This window comes from Ictidomys tridecemlineatus, chromosome 2 (assembly GCF_052094955.1).
Source record: "Ictidomys tridecemlineatus isolate mIctTri1 chromosome 2, mIctTri1.hap1, whole genome shotgun sequence".
Taxonomy (NCBI): domain Eukaryota; kingdom Metazoa; phylum Chordata; class Mammalia; order Rodentia; family Sciuridae; genus Ictidomys; species Ictidomys tridecemlineatus.
Window position 1 is genome coordinate 149,592,267 of NC_135478.1, and position 17,963 is coordinate 149,610,229.

Genomic DNA, 17,963 nt, shown 5'->3' on the forward strand with positions numbered 1-17,963 from the left:
TTGTCTTCTCATCCATTCTCTACCCTTCCCCCTCTGGGCCTCACAACCTCAACATGTGAAAAAGAACTTTGCATGAAATAGGACTCTAAGAACTGAGTCATCAGAATATAGAGGAATTGCATATGCCCCACCTCCCCCTTTTCTTATTTTCTTTCTCCCTCTTTTCCTTTCTTTCCTTTTCCTTCTTTATCCCACTTTCAACCTAACTTACTATTTATACGTAGGATAATTTTTTAAAGAGTTTTTAATATTTTAGTTATTGGCAGACATAACATCTTTGTATGTGGTGCTGAGGATCGAACCCAGGCCATATGCATGCCAGGCGAGCATGCCACCACTTGAGCCACATCCCCAGCCCCGTAGGGTAATTTTCTAAATACAGATAGGATTTTGAATTTATATATTTTTCCATAAATTACCCCCGTTTATTCATTAGAGTTCTCCTCCAAAGTTGCTAAATTAGATTAACCCCATACCTTCACTCTGTTCCCCCTTATTGTCCTACACCTGACCCTCAGTTCTCTATATGCCACCAGAAGTGGTATGCCTTTTTACGAAACTAATGACTATATTCTAACTAGTTGAAGCCAACATCTGTAGACAGAGTAACTCTAAATATATTAGTCATGAAAACTTGCTCATAGATGATGTACTATTGATATGGAGAAAGACAATGTTAACAGTTCAATAAGAAATTCTGGAACTATACAAGAGCAATACAGATTTATAGGGGAAAGACATTAACAGCTACACAGAGCTGGAAAGAAATGTGAGCAGTATGAAAAGACAAGGAAAGGACCACAAACAGTGCAGGACAATTCAACATTGGAAGAGGTAATATCAGCAGCAGAAGGAATGTCAAAGATTTCAGGATATGCGTGCTTCAGATGATCTGGAGTCTCAAGGAAGACATTAGACAGCAAATGCAGACAATGAAAGATCACTTTGACAATGAATTACATAAACAAATCCAAGAAGCAAAAGATCAACTCTACAGGGAGATAGAGGTTATACAAAAAAAAAAAAACCCACAAATCCTGGAAATGAAGGAATAAACCAAATTAAAAACTCAAATGAGAGTTATCACTAGCAGAGTAGAACACTTAGAAGAGAATAGACAAAGACAAAATATCAACTTCTAAAAGAGTGTAGACAGCACAGCAAACTGATAAGAAACCATGAGCAGAACATCTAAGAGATATGGGATAGCATAAAGAGACCAAATTTAAGAATAATTGGGATACAGGAAGGTATAGAGTTCCAAATCAAAGGAATGAGCAATCTGTTCAATGAAATATTAGAAAACTTCCCAGATGTAAAGAATGAAACAAATCCAAATCCTAGAAGCCTACAGGACACCAAATATGCAAAATCACAAGAGATCCACACCAAGACACATTATAATGAAGATGCCCAACATACAGAACAAGGAGAGAATTTTAAAAGCCACAAAAGAAAGGAAGCAGATTGCATTTAGGGGTAAACCAATTAGGTTAACAGCTGAACTTTCAACAGACTGAAAGCTAGAAGATCCTGGAACAACATTTCAAACACTGAAAGATAATGGGTTCCAACCAAGAATCTTGTATCCAGCAAAATTAAGCTTCAGGTTTGAAGATGAAATAAAAACTTTCCACGATAAACAAAAGAATTTGCAGCTAGAAAACTGGAACTTCAAAACATCCTTGGCAAAACATTTCATTGTTATTTTTCATTTCCTTTTCATGTAAACTGAAAGTGGGAGGTAGTACAGGAAAAACTAATCAAATGAAAAAGTTCAATAACAAATAAACAAATATGGCTGGAAATACAAACCCAATCTCAATAGTAACCCTAAATGTTAATGGCTTAAACTCAAAAGACTTAGGCTAGTAGACTGGATTAAATACAATAATATGCTGCCTACAGGAAACTCATCTGATAGGCAAAGACAGACTGAAGGTGAAAGGTTGGGGAAAAAAAATATACCACTCACATGGACCTTGGAAGCAAGCAGGGTGTCCATACTCAAATAGACTTCAAGCCAAAGTTAAATCAAAAGGGATAAAGAAGGACACTACATACTGCTCAAGGGAACCATATACCAACAAGACATATCATTAATATATATGCCCAAACAATGGGGCAGCTGACCTTAGAAGAAAGATCTACCTTGCTCATGGATAGGCAGAATATTAGAATGACCATACTACCAAAAGCACTATACAGATTCAATGCAATTCCAATCAAAATCCCAATGGAATTCCTCATAGAAATAGAAAAAGCAATCATAAAACTCATCTGGAAAAATAAGACCCAGAATAGCTAAAGCAATTCTAAGCAGGAAGAGTGAAACAGGTGGTATTGCTATACCAGACCTTATACCATAGATCAATAGTAACAAGAACAGCATGGTACTGGTACCAAAACAGGCTGGTAAGTCAATGGTACAGAATAGGGGACACAGAGACTAACCCACAAATATATAACTATAAAGGTGCCAAAAGCATGCACTGGAGAAAGGATAGCATCTTCAACAAATGGTGCTGGGAAAACTGGAAATCCATATGCCACAAAAGAAAATTGAATCCCTATCTCTTACCATGCACAAAAGTTAACTCAAAAATGGAACAAGGATCTAGGGATTAAACCAGAGACTCTGCATCTAATAGAAGAAAAAGGCCCTAATCTCCATTACGTTGGGCTAAGCTCCAACTTCCTTAATAAGATGCCTATAGCACAAGAATTAAAAAATAAACAAATGCGATGGATTCAAACTAAAAAGTTTTTCCTCAGCAAAAGAAATTTGTGAGGTGAATAGGGAGCCTACATCCTGGGAACAAATTTTTATCCCTCACAGAGCTCTAATCTCTAGGGAATATAAAGAGCTCAAGACAAGCACCAAAAATAATAGTAATCCAATCATTAAATGGGCCAAGGACCTGAAAGGACATTTCTCAGAAGAGGATATACAATCAGTCAACAAATATGAAAAAGTGCTCATCTCTAGCAATCAGAAATGCAAATTAGAACTAAGATACCTCCTCACTCCAGTAAGAGTGGCTGCCACTATGAAGACAAAAACAAGTGCTGGCAAGGATTTGAGGGAAAAGGTACAGCCATACACTGCTGGTGGGACTGCAAATTGGTGCAGCCAATTTGGAATGCAGTATGGAGATTCTTTGGAAAGCTGGGAATGGAACCACCATTTGACCCAGCTATTCCTCTTCTCGGACTATACTCAAAAGACCTAAAAACAGCAAACTACAGGGACACAGCTACATCAATATTTATAGCAGCACAATTCACGATAGCTAGACTGTGGAGCCAACCTAGATGTCCTTCAGTGGATGAGTGGATAGAAAGTGGCATTTATACACAACAGAATATTACTCAACAATAACAAAAAAGATCATGGCATTTGCAGGGAAATGGATGGCATTAGAGCAGATTATGCTAAGTGAAGTTAGCCAATCCCAAAAATACAAATGCCGAATGACTTCTGTTATAAGGGGGGTGACTCAAGATGGGCTTGGGAAGGAGAGCAAGGGAGGAAGATTATCTCTAGATAGGGAATAGGGGTGGGAGGGAAAGGAAGGGAGAAGGGGAATAGCATGGATGGTGAAAGGAGTCCCTCATTATGCAAAATACATGTATGAAGATGTGAATTTGGTTTCAACATACCTTATATACAATCAAATATGATAATTTATGATATTTTTGCATTATAATTCTTAATACACCATTATAAGTAAATATTACCAAAAAAAATACTTAACAGGGTAGCCAGGCATGGTGGATAATGCCTGCAATCCCAGAGGCTCAGGAGGCCAAGACAGGATCTTGACTTCAAAGCCAGCCCAGCAAAAGCAACAGTGAGATCCCGTCTCTAAAACAAAATGGGCACTCGATCACTGAGCCACATCCCCAGCTCCAAGTTCAATCCCCAGTAAACCCACCAAAAGAAAGGATAGATTGAATGGTTGATGACCACACATACCACTATGACCAAAAACAAAGGAATGCAAGCAAGTACAGCAAAGTGACGGATATATCCATCATCTTGATTATGGTGAGGTATCATGTGTTGTGTCCAGACTCCTTATATCCTGCATATTAAGTGTATTCAGTTCTTTGAGTACTTCATTAACTTACGCATAACTTACAAAGTGTACAAGATATAAATAAGGATCTAATTTGTTGGAAGAAATAAATTTCCTCCTAGAATTAGGATCTGCAAAACTTGCCCCTTAAAATTATATTTGACAAAAAATAATGACCACATTGACTAACTCACAAAGGCAGAAATTGTTCCAAGATTTGATGTGGACCAAAGGGAAGGGAAGAAGTGAAATAAACAGCAACCAAAACTTTGTTGATCAAGGAGAAATTTCAGAAGAGTAAAAGTTGGGGAAAATGAGATCAGTTTAACTGTGCTAAAAGATAGATCTAGCCTTTGGGATATTTGCCTTTGGTTATCAAAGAAGCTATAGAAATAGAGTTCATTGGGATCTTCAGAGCATAATTAACGATCACTCCTGAATGTAATTATAGTTTTATTACCAATAAAGGAAAAGCATTTTTCCTAAGACACCTCCCATTGAGAATAATGACCAAGTCTCAGTGATTGTGACCTACGCTTCACTTCCCGAGCACTTGATTACCCTGTACAGATGATTTCCCAACCTGATTTGTAGCAGGTGTCTGCTGAACTAAAGAGACCAAGTATTCACCAATAAGAAAAAAAATGGCTTGAACAGATATCATTTTCTTAGAACACTTGCCTTGGATTTTCCATCTTTCGTCTTTTCTGTTAGCTGGAATATGCACATACCTATGACCCAGCTTCGATTTAGTGGACAAAATTCATGTCCCCATATTAGGGTGAAGCATGTGAAAGGGCAGGCACCTAAGTCTGAGTGACTGCCTAGATCATGAAAGTGTTGGTTCATGTCACTCTTTTTAAAGCCACTGTCCTTTGGAGACCGTCATGGTCACCGTTTGTACCATAACTTAGGACAGTGAACAAACATTTTCCTGCCTTTTAGGAGCATTGAGAGAAAACTAAGATCAGCTTCCCATTTTGGTCAAGATATATTTAACTGTAGATTAGTCCATACAGTGTTTGAGGAGGAAAAAAAACTGTTTTGGGATCAAAAGGCAGGGAGGGGTCTGGTACATGTTACAAAAGCAAGCCATAGACATTTGCTGCATATTTTAGAGGTTTCTACTACCTAAAAATGTTTTTCAAAAAAGTTTCCATCCTGTTTTTATGATGCCTAAAGAATTATGTGAACAAGCGGAAGGAAAAAAAGTCATGAGAACTATGCTATGTGTTTCACTGAAAAGCTATTCATAACCCTGAAACCTTACAGTGGACATTAACTCAGATCATATTTGACATTGTTAAAATATTTTCATGTTGATCTCTAAACTGCTCCTGCCTTTTCCCCCTTAATAAGGAAGTTTGTAGTAGACTTTGACATACTGGGAGAGGGAATTCAAGGTCCCTTTCCTTTTTGTCCATATTTTTGTTAAGCTCCCAATCTAGCATTTACATTTATATGCATATCCAGGGGCAACTGAATTGGGAGACTGGGACTTGTGAGCTGGCTGCCTGGCCTTCTCTGGAGAAACTTTCTTCCTCAATATGGGTTTTGTGGGTTTTTTTTTTTTTGAGGGGGGCTTCTGTGATAAAATTGTTCTCGTCAGGTCTTTTAAAGGGAGGGAAAGTTTATTTGGGGGGCTCAGTTTCAGAGGTCTCACGTCCAAAGGCTGACTCCATTCCTAGGGGCTCCAGGTGAGGCAGGACATCCCTGTGTGAGTGTGGCAGGGGGGAAGCAGCTCATATGATCGGGAAGCAGAAAGACTCCACTTGCCAGATACAAAACATGTATCCAAAGGCATACCCAATGACCCACCTCCTCTAGCCACACCCTACCCACCTTCAATTTCTACTCCGTTAATCCCATTAGGGGATCCATTCACCGATTAAGATTTTCATAACCAAATCATTTCTCCCAAACCTTATATTTTGTGACTTGTGAGCTTTCAGGGGACACCAATGAAACCGTAACAGTAGGCTTTGGGGACACCTTTTCTCTAGGTACATAGGAGCCTGAGGACAGTCCTGTCAATGCTCACACCAGTCCTAAAATGAAGGAGCTGCCACACAATGATATGGACATGGGAAGACACTGGAGCCCACAAAAACCCCAAGAAGATGTATTCACTTTGTCTCATCTTCCACATCCAGCTAGCCTTGTCCTGGGAAAGTACCATCTCCCTACAGGGCATCTCCAGAGAACAAGGAAAGCCTTCTATTCTCTTGTTCAAAGTCTTATTCCATTTTTTCTAATTGAATTATTCCTTCCAATGGGAAAATAAAATACTTTTCTCCTGTCCTGTCTACTTGACCCTCTGATCTATAACAGTCATAACACCCAAAATAAAGGTGGATGCCCCTTTAATGTGGAGTGCCTCTTTGTCTTATCTAACCAGTCCGGTAATGTGCATTTGTCATTGTTATATACAGAAGGTTTGTGTAGCCCGTGGTTCTGGAAGTTAGATCAGGTGGCCCCATTGCTTTGGGCCTGTGGTGAGGACACCAGATGGCAGTGACAAGGGGCACATGTAAGAGCAAACTGCTTAAGACAGGGAGCAGGGGTCCCACAGCTCCTTGAAGGCATATCTCTGGTGACCCAAGGACCTCCCAGTAAGCTTCACCTCATAGGTCCACCTCCCAACAGCAATACCCCAGGGACCACACATAACACACAACCTGTGGGGGATAACATTGATATTCAAACCATAGCATAGGGCAATGCTGAGATGAATTTGTTCAAGGACTACCAAACCATTTTTCTATTTTAAATAAACATCGGTAGCTCAAGAGAATCTTAACCACCACTGTGGGGGAAATCAAGAAAACATTTGGGGTGCATTTGGGGACATCCACTGGTGACCCAATCTGATTCCTTGGGGTAGTGAGGTAGCCAAGAAAGGGTGGGCCCCTGGGGGCCCAGCCATCTGTGCCACAGGCCTCACTCCAAGGACAACAGCTCAGCATAGGCCAACTGCAGCCACCCCAGGAAGTAAAGGGAGGTCCCTAGACCACAGTTCCCTGCAGATCCCACAGGCAGACCAAAGTACAAATTTGTCTAGCAGACCTAAGTACAAATTTGGAAGTAGAGGAGCCCCACAATGGATAGGAAGAATTGAGATTGTGAGAAAGTGAGAGCGCAGGGGCCAGGAATCGGTCAGGTTGGTTCAAATTCTGATTTGGAAAGTCAGCGACTCAGCCAGCCCAGGGCATCCCAGCAGTTGAGGTTAACATGGTTCCCGGCCAGTAGGCAGTGATTTATGGAGGCAACACTGAGTCGTTTGAGTCATTCTGGACGTCCTATTAAGGCACAGAGACCCTTAGGAGGTAACTCCTCCCTGGCTGTATCCCCAGTGCTGAGGACTGGCTAGGCAGAGGAAGTGACCTGGAGCCACCCAGGGTCTCAAAGGAAAAGTCTTAGCTCTTGGCCAGATGCACAGAAACAGTCATCTGAGGCAGAGCAGAATAGGACAGGTCTCTAGTGAACACCAGAGATCACCTGGCCCAGACACTGGTCTGCTCAGAGCCACTTGTCGGTAGGAGTAATAGCAGGAAGTAGAACAAAGCCAAGTTTATTGCTCTGGGCTTAACCAATACAGACAAGCCCTGGAGAGGGGACAGACAGTTAATACTCCTTTCTTGGCACCCTAGGAGGCTAATGCAGTGGGATCTGCTCATCACCTGCTCAGGGGACAGGTTCCCATTGAAGTTCTATGTGCCAGAGAGTGTTGAGGGACAGTGAAGCCTGTGGGGTCACCTCCAAGGTCCTAGTGTGCAGTTGGGGGCTGAGGATTCAGGAATGGGTCTTGGAGGGGGCAGTGGCCCCCCTCTTGCCTGGGGCCTTCAGCAGCACCAGCCTCTTGGGTGGACTGGAGTTCACCTTTATTACCCATTGTGTTCAGTCTTCCAAATAAGAACCTCCAGGTCCTTCTTGAGCTTTAGCTGTCACACAATGTGTGCCTGTGTGCCATCTTGAGGGCAACGGCACAATTGTCTTTTCTTAACTCCAAGGTCAGCTTTGAGGCAGCTGTTGCTGTCTTGCTCTCTGCCAGTTTTGGCTTCTGGGCCTGCAACCTGAGCTGTCCCTGTGCCACCATACAACATCCCCACTCCCACCCCTGACTGGTTGATCAAAAGCCCAAAATCTGGTTTTAAAAACTTTGTTATAATACTATAATACTATCACCCAGCATGTTAAAAAAAAAAAAAAGATAATCTATGTTCAGTCCATGGCATCCAAATCCAAGAATATGGAGCAGGAAAGGATTTCTTCTGCTTCTCCACTTTGGTTCAGGGATGGTCAGAGACTTTACCATAATTACCTATGGAATTTAAAATCCTCAGAAAATAACCTCCAACCACTACTCCTGGCTCCATACTGCCCCCCACCCACTGCCAGCAATCAACCAGTTCAGTGTTTGAGACAATATTGAACATTTTAAAGGCTGTGTTGTAATAGATGATAATTTGAAATATACTGCTTATTAAACTGTTCATATTAAAGTTTGAGTTGACTTAATGATCTTAACAGTAATTATTACAATCATTTTATCACCTTTTAAGTGAACAAGGTTGAAATTTTATCACCTGTCATAAAACCCTTGTCTAGAGACATCTTTGACTTAACTATGACTATCATCCTCCAAAAAATCTAGTTATTGGCTCTGATACAATATAGGAACTAACAATCATATTCTATAGGCTGACATTTGTTAATGTTTGGTAGATAAGTATTAGAACTTTTGATGGCACATTGGGCTGATGGTATTAGAAGCCATATTGAAGTGGCACCCCCTTTCTCTACTCTCAGTAGGCTCTCTCAGAGCCTCTCCAGGAATCTTCACCCAGACTGATTTTAGAACTGTCAGCAGAAAAGTCTCTGTAAAAGTTCAACGTAGATCAACTTCCTATTTTCGTTTCTGTTTGCTTGGCCACTGGCCAAGAAGATAAACATTCCAGGTGCTGGACACCCTCTTACTAGTTTTTCCCCCACAAACATCCAGTGTACTACTTTTATTTATAAATGTGCAAACAAGGCCTCTGGCCTTGAGCTGGGCTTTACAGAGATGTCTACATTTTTAAGTTAAAAACAGGCTCCATGGTAACAGCTGGCAGGGGGAGGAAAGAAAGGGGAGAAGCTCTCTCCTTCTCAGGTGTTGTCCTTGAAGAGTTAACTTGCCCAGAACAGAAAAAGCTGCTTTTATGTGAACTTCTGCAGACTGAACTTCTGAGCCCCTCCCCTTACATGCTGGGTGTGAAACTCTCCAAACTTAGGGTTCAGGGGATTAATTGATACAGCAAAAGCTGTGCCCCCTAAACCTGGCTGCAGCCAAATAAAACTTTCTTGCTATCTTCGGTGCCTTGCCTCGTTTATCCCTACAAAAATATAAATACAGATCCAGTTAATTTAAGAACATCCCCCATAATCCATAGTTTGGATCTTAAATCTCCACGTTTTGAAGGCGTGGTCCTGAGCTTGATGTTATTGGGAGGTGGTAAAAAATTTGGGAGTTGGGATGGAGGAAGCCCAATGGTCATCTAGGGGGCATTCCCTTAAAGGGAACAGGGGAAAACACTAGACTTTGATTCCCCAACTATGTGGCAAATGGCTTTCTCCATGTGCTCCCTGCCATGATGTGCTGCTTCAAGACAGGCCCAAAGCAATGGAGCCCACCAACAATCTACCAAATTCACCAACACTAGAAGTCAAAACAAATATTTCTTCATAAATTCTCATTTGTTACAGTAATGAAAATGACTAACACCATCTAATCCAAATGCCAATTTAGATAAAGATAACTTCTGTCACAGGCAGAAGCACAATTTCTCTCCCAGCTGTAAACAGACACCCGTATATTTTGAGCCCATGTTCAGTGATAGCCAGCCTCAGTAGTGCAATAATTCAAGCATCCACTTTCCTTCTATTGTTTGACCCCAAAATGTTAAGTATAAATATGTGATGTTTCTTCAGGATAAATGAGATTATGAAACAGTCATTTTATGACCTAACTAAAGTCTATTTAATAAAAAAGCCTTTAATAAAGTTGTGGTTTAAAACCAGTCCAAAGCAATGACACATGATAAATGCTCTGCTGCTATCATGAGCATTATAATTAAATCATGTTAATAGATGGTGAACAGATAATGCTGGCACTATTTACATGTTGAACCCCCATATTGTGACTCAGAGCTAAGAAGAAAAAGAAGCAATGTTGCTTTCCTTAACAGGCAAAGAAGTCTGGCTGACTACTCATTTTGCATGTGATCACACCACACAGCTGAAAATTTACATACCCAAGGTGAATCAGAACTATTTTTATTGGTGCATTATAACTATAGCAGAATTCATTATGCCATATTCGTACATGCACAAAGTTCGATCATAATTGACCAGTCTCAGTACTGTCCCTTATCCTTCATACATCCCTCCCCCTGATCAGCTTGCTCTATTCTACTGATCTTTGTTATTTTAATTAAGGCATTACACATAAATGTAATTCATTGTGTCATATCTGTACATGAATTCAACATAACTTGGTAGATTTCAAAACCCAGTACTTCCAAGCCTTACCATTCTCCTTCCCTCCTTCTTGATACCCTTCCTCTACTCTATTGGTCTCTTTGCATAAGATCTTCAATTCTTTTTTTCCTCTTGCTTTGGGAACTTATTTTAAATGAAAGCTTTAGCAAACATTGGGTAGTATTCTAATAACATTCACATCTCCCAGCAAAGAGAACACTTTACAGAATCAAAGTCTAAATTGCCAATTTAAAAATCTTATGAGGCTCCCAAAACTCATTAATTCTTGTAACCACCACTTATAGGACTTGTAGAAAGTCTGCATACAAATGTATTAAAATTTGTTTTATTTGCAAGAAACAGACACTAGACAGGACCATGAACACATCCTCAGCCACATGCAAGCTATCTCAGATTATGACATCCCCCCATGCTTCTAACCAGGTTCATCAACATGCCAGCTGTAACCTTCCAGTAGTAGGTCACTGGTTCTTGCTCTTACTCACCGTTTGATGCTAGTCGATTCCTTCTAATCAATAGTGCCTATGCTGATTGTTAAGCTTTTGTTCTCACAGGAGTAATTTTCTTTGTTCCCAATTTCTTGACAGGTTTTTCTGGTGACTCAGGAAAGCATAAGTTTTGAGAAGTATCAAGAATGAATTATCACATCAGAACATTAGTTTTGATAGAAGCAACAGGTCAGTGGAATAACAGTTTCATGATAGCATTTTACTATGTTTTCTAATGGTGGCTGGGCAGAACGACCAGGAGCCAGAAAATGGCTCTTTAGCCATCTTTTCTCTTAAGAGATTAAGATCAGCTCTGATGTAGTTGGATATGAGGTGTCCCCCCAGAAGTTCCTGTGTTGCAAGAATATTCAAAGGTAAACCGATTAGGAGAGCTGTCGTGGAATCCGTCCATCCTAGTTTGGATGGATTAAGTGGGTGGGAACTGTAGGCAGGTGGGGCATGGCTGGAGGAGGTGGGATGCTGGAGAGCACGCCCTTGGGAATTGTATTCTTTTTCACTATTTCCTCTCAGCTTGCTAGCCGCCATGAGCAGAAACACTCCTTCACTGCACCCCCACCCCCATGTGCTGCCTTACCTTGGGCCCAGGACATTACACTCAGCCAGTCATGGAGTGAACCTAAAGAACTATGAGCCAAAGTTAAATTCTCCCAAGTTGTTCTTGTCGACTACTTTGGTCACAGCAACAAAAACTGACTAACCCAAGCTCTCTGTCCCTCAGCCCATTAACCTGCTATGGATACCATCTCCTGATTCCAAATCACCTAAGATGTTAGCTTGTATCCAGCTCACCCCTGGTGACAAGACTCATTGTAGCAAGGGTAGGCCTACAACAGAGTATTCAAACCATGCTTCATGGAACCCCTGGGCTCAGAAACTGAGGAGCCCCTAGGGTGGGACTTATGAAACTTGCCTCTACTTTGCTACAGTAGCTTTACATCTATGAAAAGATCTGGTTTATTCCAAGAAGAATTTTAAAGGGCCAGTTTTGTTGCAGAAGAGGAAAAAGTTTAAAAATTGCCGATTTAGCTCTGCAAGTCTTGGCGACCTCAGTAAAGCAGCTTTCTGGGGGTCTGGGATCAGAGACCAGTCAGGGCCTAAAACTCCAATATAGATGGGACCACAAGAATCCAGTGCCTAGGACCCTGGAAGCTTCCAGAATAAGTTAACCTCTGCTCAAATCTGGGGGCAGCGAGGGGGGAAACGAATGGCTCAGCTTTCAAAATGCCAACCCTGGTCAAAGACTTCAGTCTCTATAACCATGAAACAACCCATCTGAAGCAGTCCAGGAGATCAGGGACAGTCAGAACTGGAAAGTCCTGCAAACTCGACTGCTTTATAACTCCTTTCAGTCTGACGTTGCAAACACCTCTATGGAGATTGCAAACAATTGAAAAAATTGACAAAGCTAAAAGTTGGTTCTTTGAAAAAAATTGACAGACCTTTAGCCATGCTAACAAAGAGGAGAGAGAACTCAAATTACTAGCATATGGGATGAAAAAGGCAATATCACAACAGACACTTCAGAAATACAGAAGATAATCAAATTATTTTGAATCCTTATACTCCAATAAAAAGATAGTGAAGGCATCAATAAATTCACTAAGTCATATGATCTGCCCAGATTGAGTCAGGAGGATACAGACAACCTAAACAGACCAATATCAATTGAGGCAATAGAAGAGACCATCAAAAGACTACCAACTAAGAAAAGCCCAGGACCGGATGGGTATACAATGGAGTTTTACAAAACCTTTAAAGAGGAACTAATACCAATACTTTTCAAGCTATTTCAAGAAATAGAAAAAGAGGGAGAACTTCCAAATTCATTCTACGAGGCCAACATCACCCTGATTCCTAAACCAGACAAAGAATTCAAAGAAAGAAAACTACAGACCAATCTCTCTAATGAACCTAGATGCAAAAATCCAAAAATTCTGGCGAAGTGGATACAAAAACATCAAAAAAATTGTGCACCATGATCAAGTAGGATTCATCCCTGGGATGCAAGGCTGGTTCAATATATGGAAATCAATGTTATTCACATCAATAGACTTAAAAATAAGAACCATATGATCATCGATAAATGCGGAAAAAGCATTTGACAAAGTACAGCATCCCTTTATGTTCAAAACTCTCGAAAAACTAGGGATAACAGGAACATACCTCAACATTGTAAAAGCAATCTATGCTAAGCCTCAGGCTAGCATCATTCTGAATGGAGAAAAATTGAAGGAATTCCCTCTAAAACCTGGAACAAGACAGGGATGCCCTCTCTCACCACTTCTGTTCAACATAGTTCTCGAAACACTGGCCAGAGCAGTTAGAAAGAAATTAAAGGCATAAATAGGAGAAGAACTTAAATTATCACTATTTGCAGATGATATGATTCTATACCTAGCAGACCCAAAAGGGTCTACAAAGAAACTATTAGAGCTAATAAATGAATTCAGCAAAGTGGCAGGATATAAAATCAACATGCATAAATCAAAGGCATTCCTGTATATCAGCAACAAATCCTCTGAAATGGAAATAACAACTCCATTCACAATATCCTCAAAAAAAAAAAAAAAAATACTTGGTAATCAACCTAACAAGAGAGGTGAAAGACTTATACAATGAAAACTACAGAACCCAAAAGAGAAGATCTTAGAAGATGGAAAAATATACCCTGTTCATGGATAGGCAGAACTAACATCAAAATGGCGATATTGGGGCTGGGGATGTGGCTCAAGCGGTAGCGCGCTCGCCTGGCATGCGTGCGGCCCGGGTTCGATCCTCAGCACCACATACCAAAGATGTTGTGTCTGCCGAGAACTAAAAAATTAAAAATTCTCTCTGTCCCCCCCTCACTCTCTTTAAAAAAAAAAAAAAAAAAAGCGATATTACCAAAAGTTCTCTATAGGTTTAATGCAATGCCAATCAAAATCCCAAAGGCATTTCTTGTAGAAATAGAGAAAGCAATCATGAAATTCATATGGAAAAACAAAAGACCCAGATTAGCAAAAGCAATTCTAAGCAGGAAGTGTGAATATGGAGGTATAGCGATACCAGATTTCAAACTATATTATAGAGCAATAGTAACAATAAACAGCATGGTACTGGTACCAAAACAGGCAGGTGGACCAATGGTACAGAATAGAGAACACAGAAACCAAACTATCTTATATTTGATAAAGGGGCTAAAAGCATGCAATGGAGGAAGGATAGCATCTTCAACAAATGGTGCTGGGAAAACTGGAAATCCACATGCAACAAAATGAAACTGAATCCCTTTCTCTCGCCATGCACAAAAGTTAACTCAAAATGGATCAAGGACCTGGATATCAAATCAGTGACACAGTATCTGATACAAGAGAAAGTTGGCTACGATCTACATACTGTGGGGTCGCCTCCAAATTCCTCAATAGGACACCCATAGCACAAGAGTTAATAACTAGAATCAACAAATGGGACTTACTCAAAAAGTTTTTTCTCAGCAAGAGAAACAATGAGAGGTAAATAGGGAGCCTACATCCTGGGAACAAATCTTTACTCCTCACACTTCAGATAGAGCCCTAATATCCAGAGTATACAAAGAACTCAAAAAATTAGACAATAAGATAATAACCCAATCAACAAATGGGCCAAGGACCTGAACAGACACTTCTCAGAGGAGGACATACAATCAGTCAACAAGTACATGAAAAAATGCTCACCATCTCTAGCAGTCAGGGCGATTTTGATTTGCATTTCTCTAAGATACCATCTCACTCCAGTAAGATTGGCAGCCATTAGGAAGTCAAACAACAACAAGTGCTGGCAAGGATGTGGGGAAAAGGGTACACTTGTACATTGCTGGTGGGACTGCAAATTGGTGCAGCCAATTTGGAAAGCAGTATGAAGATTTCTTGGAAAGCTGGGAATGGAACCACCATTTGACCCAGCTATTCCCCTTCTCGGTCTATTCCCTAAAGACCCAAAAAGAACATGCTACAGGGACACTGCTACATCAATGTTCATAGCAGCACAATTCACAATAGCAAGACTGTGGAACCAACCTAGATGCCCTTCAATAGATGAATAAATGAAAAAAAAATGTGGCATTTATACACAATGGAGTACTACTCCACATTAAAAAATGACAAAATCATAGGATTTGCAGGGAAATGGATGGCATTAGAACAGATTATGCTAAGTGAAGCTAGCCAAACCCTAAAAAACAAATGCCAAATGTCTTCTTTGATATAAGGAGAGTAACTAAGAACAGAGTTGGGAGGAAGAGCATGAGAAGATTAACATTAAACAGGGGTGAGAGGTGGGAGGGAAAAGGAAAGAAGGGAAATTGCATGGAAATGGAATGAGACCCTCATGGTTATACAAAATTACATACAAGAGGAAGTGAGGAGAAAGGGGAAAAAACAAGGGGGAGAAATGAATTACAGTAGAGGGGGTAGAGAGAGAAGAGGGGAGGGGAGGGGATGGGGGATAGTAGAGGATAGGAAAGGCAGAATACAACAGACACTAGTATAGCAATATGTAAAACAGTGGATGTGTAACTGATGTGATTCTGCAATCTGTATACGGGGTAAAAATGGGAGTTCATAACCCACTTGAATCAAAGTGTGAAATATGATATGTCAAGAACTATGTAATGTTTTCAACAACCTGTTAAGGTCTGTAAACAAGTCAAAATAACACCTGGTATTTTGCCAGAGGAATGTTAGAGTTCGTAAACAAGTCTGGATGGTGCCTGGCAAAATGCCAGAGGGAGTGGTTTGAGAAGTAACAAAAGTGAGCCATTAAGTGTGGAGATTCCTTATTGGTTGACTGATGTATCTAGTTTATGCTAGTTAAGATAAGCTGTGCAAAAGGTATAAATAGCTCTGTTGTCCTACAATAAACGGCTCCTACTCCTGCTATATCAACGTACACAAGTTATTCGTCATCCCCCGGTTATTTTGCTGCAGCCGGACTGCGGCAACAACCAACAATAAAAATTAAAGGAAAAAAGAAAAGCTCTACATCTTGAACCACTAGTGTTTGCAGAAGTCATTGTCAATTCCCTTTACTGCCAAAATAAACAATGTTTTTTGTTTTTTTTTAAAAAAAAAAAGGCGGACTTGGAAAAATACATTGATTAGATAATCAAATAGGAGAGCACCAGTGAAACATCCTGGAATATTTATGTTGCCTGAATTTTAAGGCATACACCTCAATGAGAAAAGTGAAAAGATTCTGAATCTTATTCGAGTAGAAAACTTCATTATATCCCCCCTTTTATAAATTTAAAAATCTTATGCTTGGCACTACAACAAGTCTCAGTAAAAGCCCTATGACCCAGCAGGGTAGCAAATTCATGAGAATGTTAGTACTGCCTTGGAAACTGGGGATGATGGATCACCATACATTGACGACGTGGAAAAGTGACTCATTATGAATTAGATTTTAGACACTGAATAACTTAACAAAACCCATCTCATTAAATAACTGAAACTTTGGTAAAGAGGGAAGAGAATGGACTAAATATTAGATCAGGAATTTGGAGTCAGATATCTGAATATTAGCACCCACCAGCTGTGTTAACAGGTGCCGATTCAATTTCCTCCTCTGTAAAATGGAAACTAACTTGTAGGACCGACGTAAAGATCCAACAAGATTTTGTAAGCCATAAGAACATGAAACATCTTGTTTAATCCTTGACTGTTTAGAAAAGTAAGACATACTATAATCCCTGGAAATTTGTCTACTGTAAGTATCCCAGGAATATCAAGAAGGAATTTCTCTGTGAACTTATTTAGATCAAAACTAATCAAACTGTCAGTGAAATAACAATTTTATAATAAGCAAATTACCGTGTTTTCAGAGGCACTCTGCAAAGCTCCCAAGATGGTAAGAAATGGATGAGTAAATGAATGAGTCCCTTGGTATGGTGCTTGGTATGTACTAAGAACTTTATGAATGGAAGCTCTGAAAGGACAATTCATGAAAAGTCAGAACCTGCTGCAAAGCACACACTGCATTTTAAGGCCATGTTAGGTTGATGCTTTTATTTATGGTCTTATGACCTTGAAATCTATGATTATGCCCGAGATGCCGATGACCTTGAACCAAACTTGACCGCTTATTTTAAGCACTTCAAGAATTTTTTCCTTGATCCTATAGAGGACTGGGACACTGAAGAGTTTGAACCATTTAATTCAAAGTTCCAGAAGCCCGTTTTCTCCACTCCCCCACTTTGGTTGGTGCATTATAGTGGTACATATTTATTGTTACATGTTTGTTCATGCACTCAATATAACTTGGCTAATATGCTCCAGCATCTCCCTGCCTCCCCCCTACCTCCTATCCCTTGGTCCCATTCTTCTGATTGTCCTTTGACTTTTAGGAGATCCACCCCCACCTTTATTTTCCTTTGTCCTCTCCTAGCTTCTGCATGTGAGAAGACCACCCTTGACCTTCAGAGTTTGATTTAACATGATTTGTTGTTTAACATAATGGTCTCCAGTTTTATTCATTTTCCTGCAAGTGCCATTTCTTTCTGGCTGAAAGAAACTCCATTGTGTATATCTACCACATTTTCTTTACCCATTCATCTGTTGATCGACACCTAGACTGGTTCCATGGTTTGGTTATTGTGAATTGTGCTGTTATAAACGTGGGTATGCGTGTATCACTGTAGTAAGATGACTAGTACTTCGGGATAAATGCCAAGAAGTGGTAAAAGCCTAGTCATACGGTGGTTCCAGACCTCATCTTGATGAGCCTCCATACCAGTTTCCATAGTGGTTGTTCTAATTTACGAAAACAGTGTAAAAGTGTTCTCCCCCCCACCCCGCCACACACATATCCTATT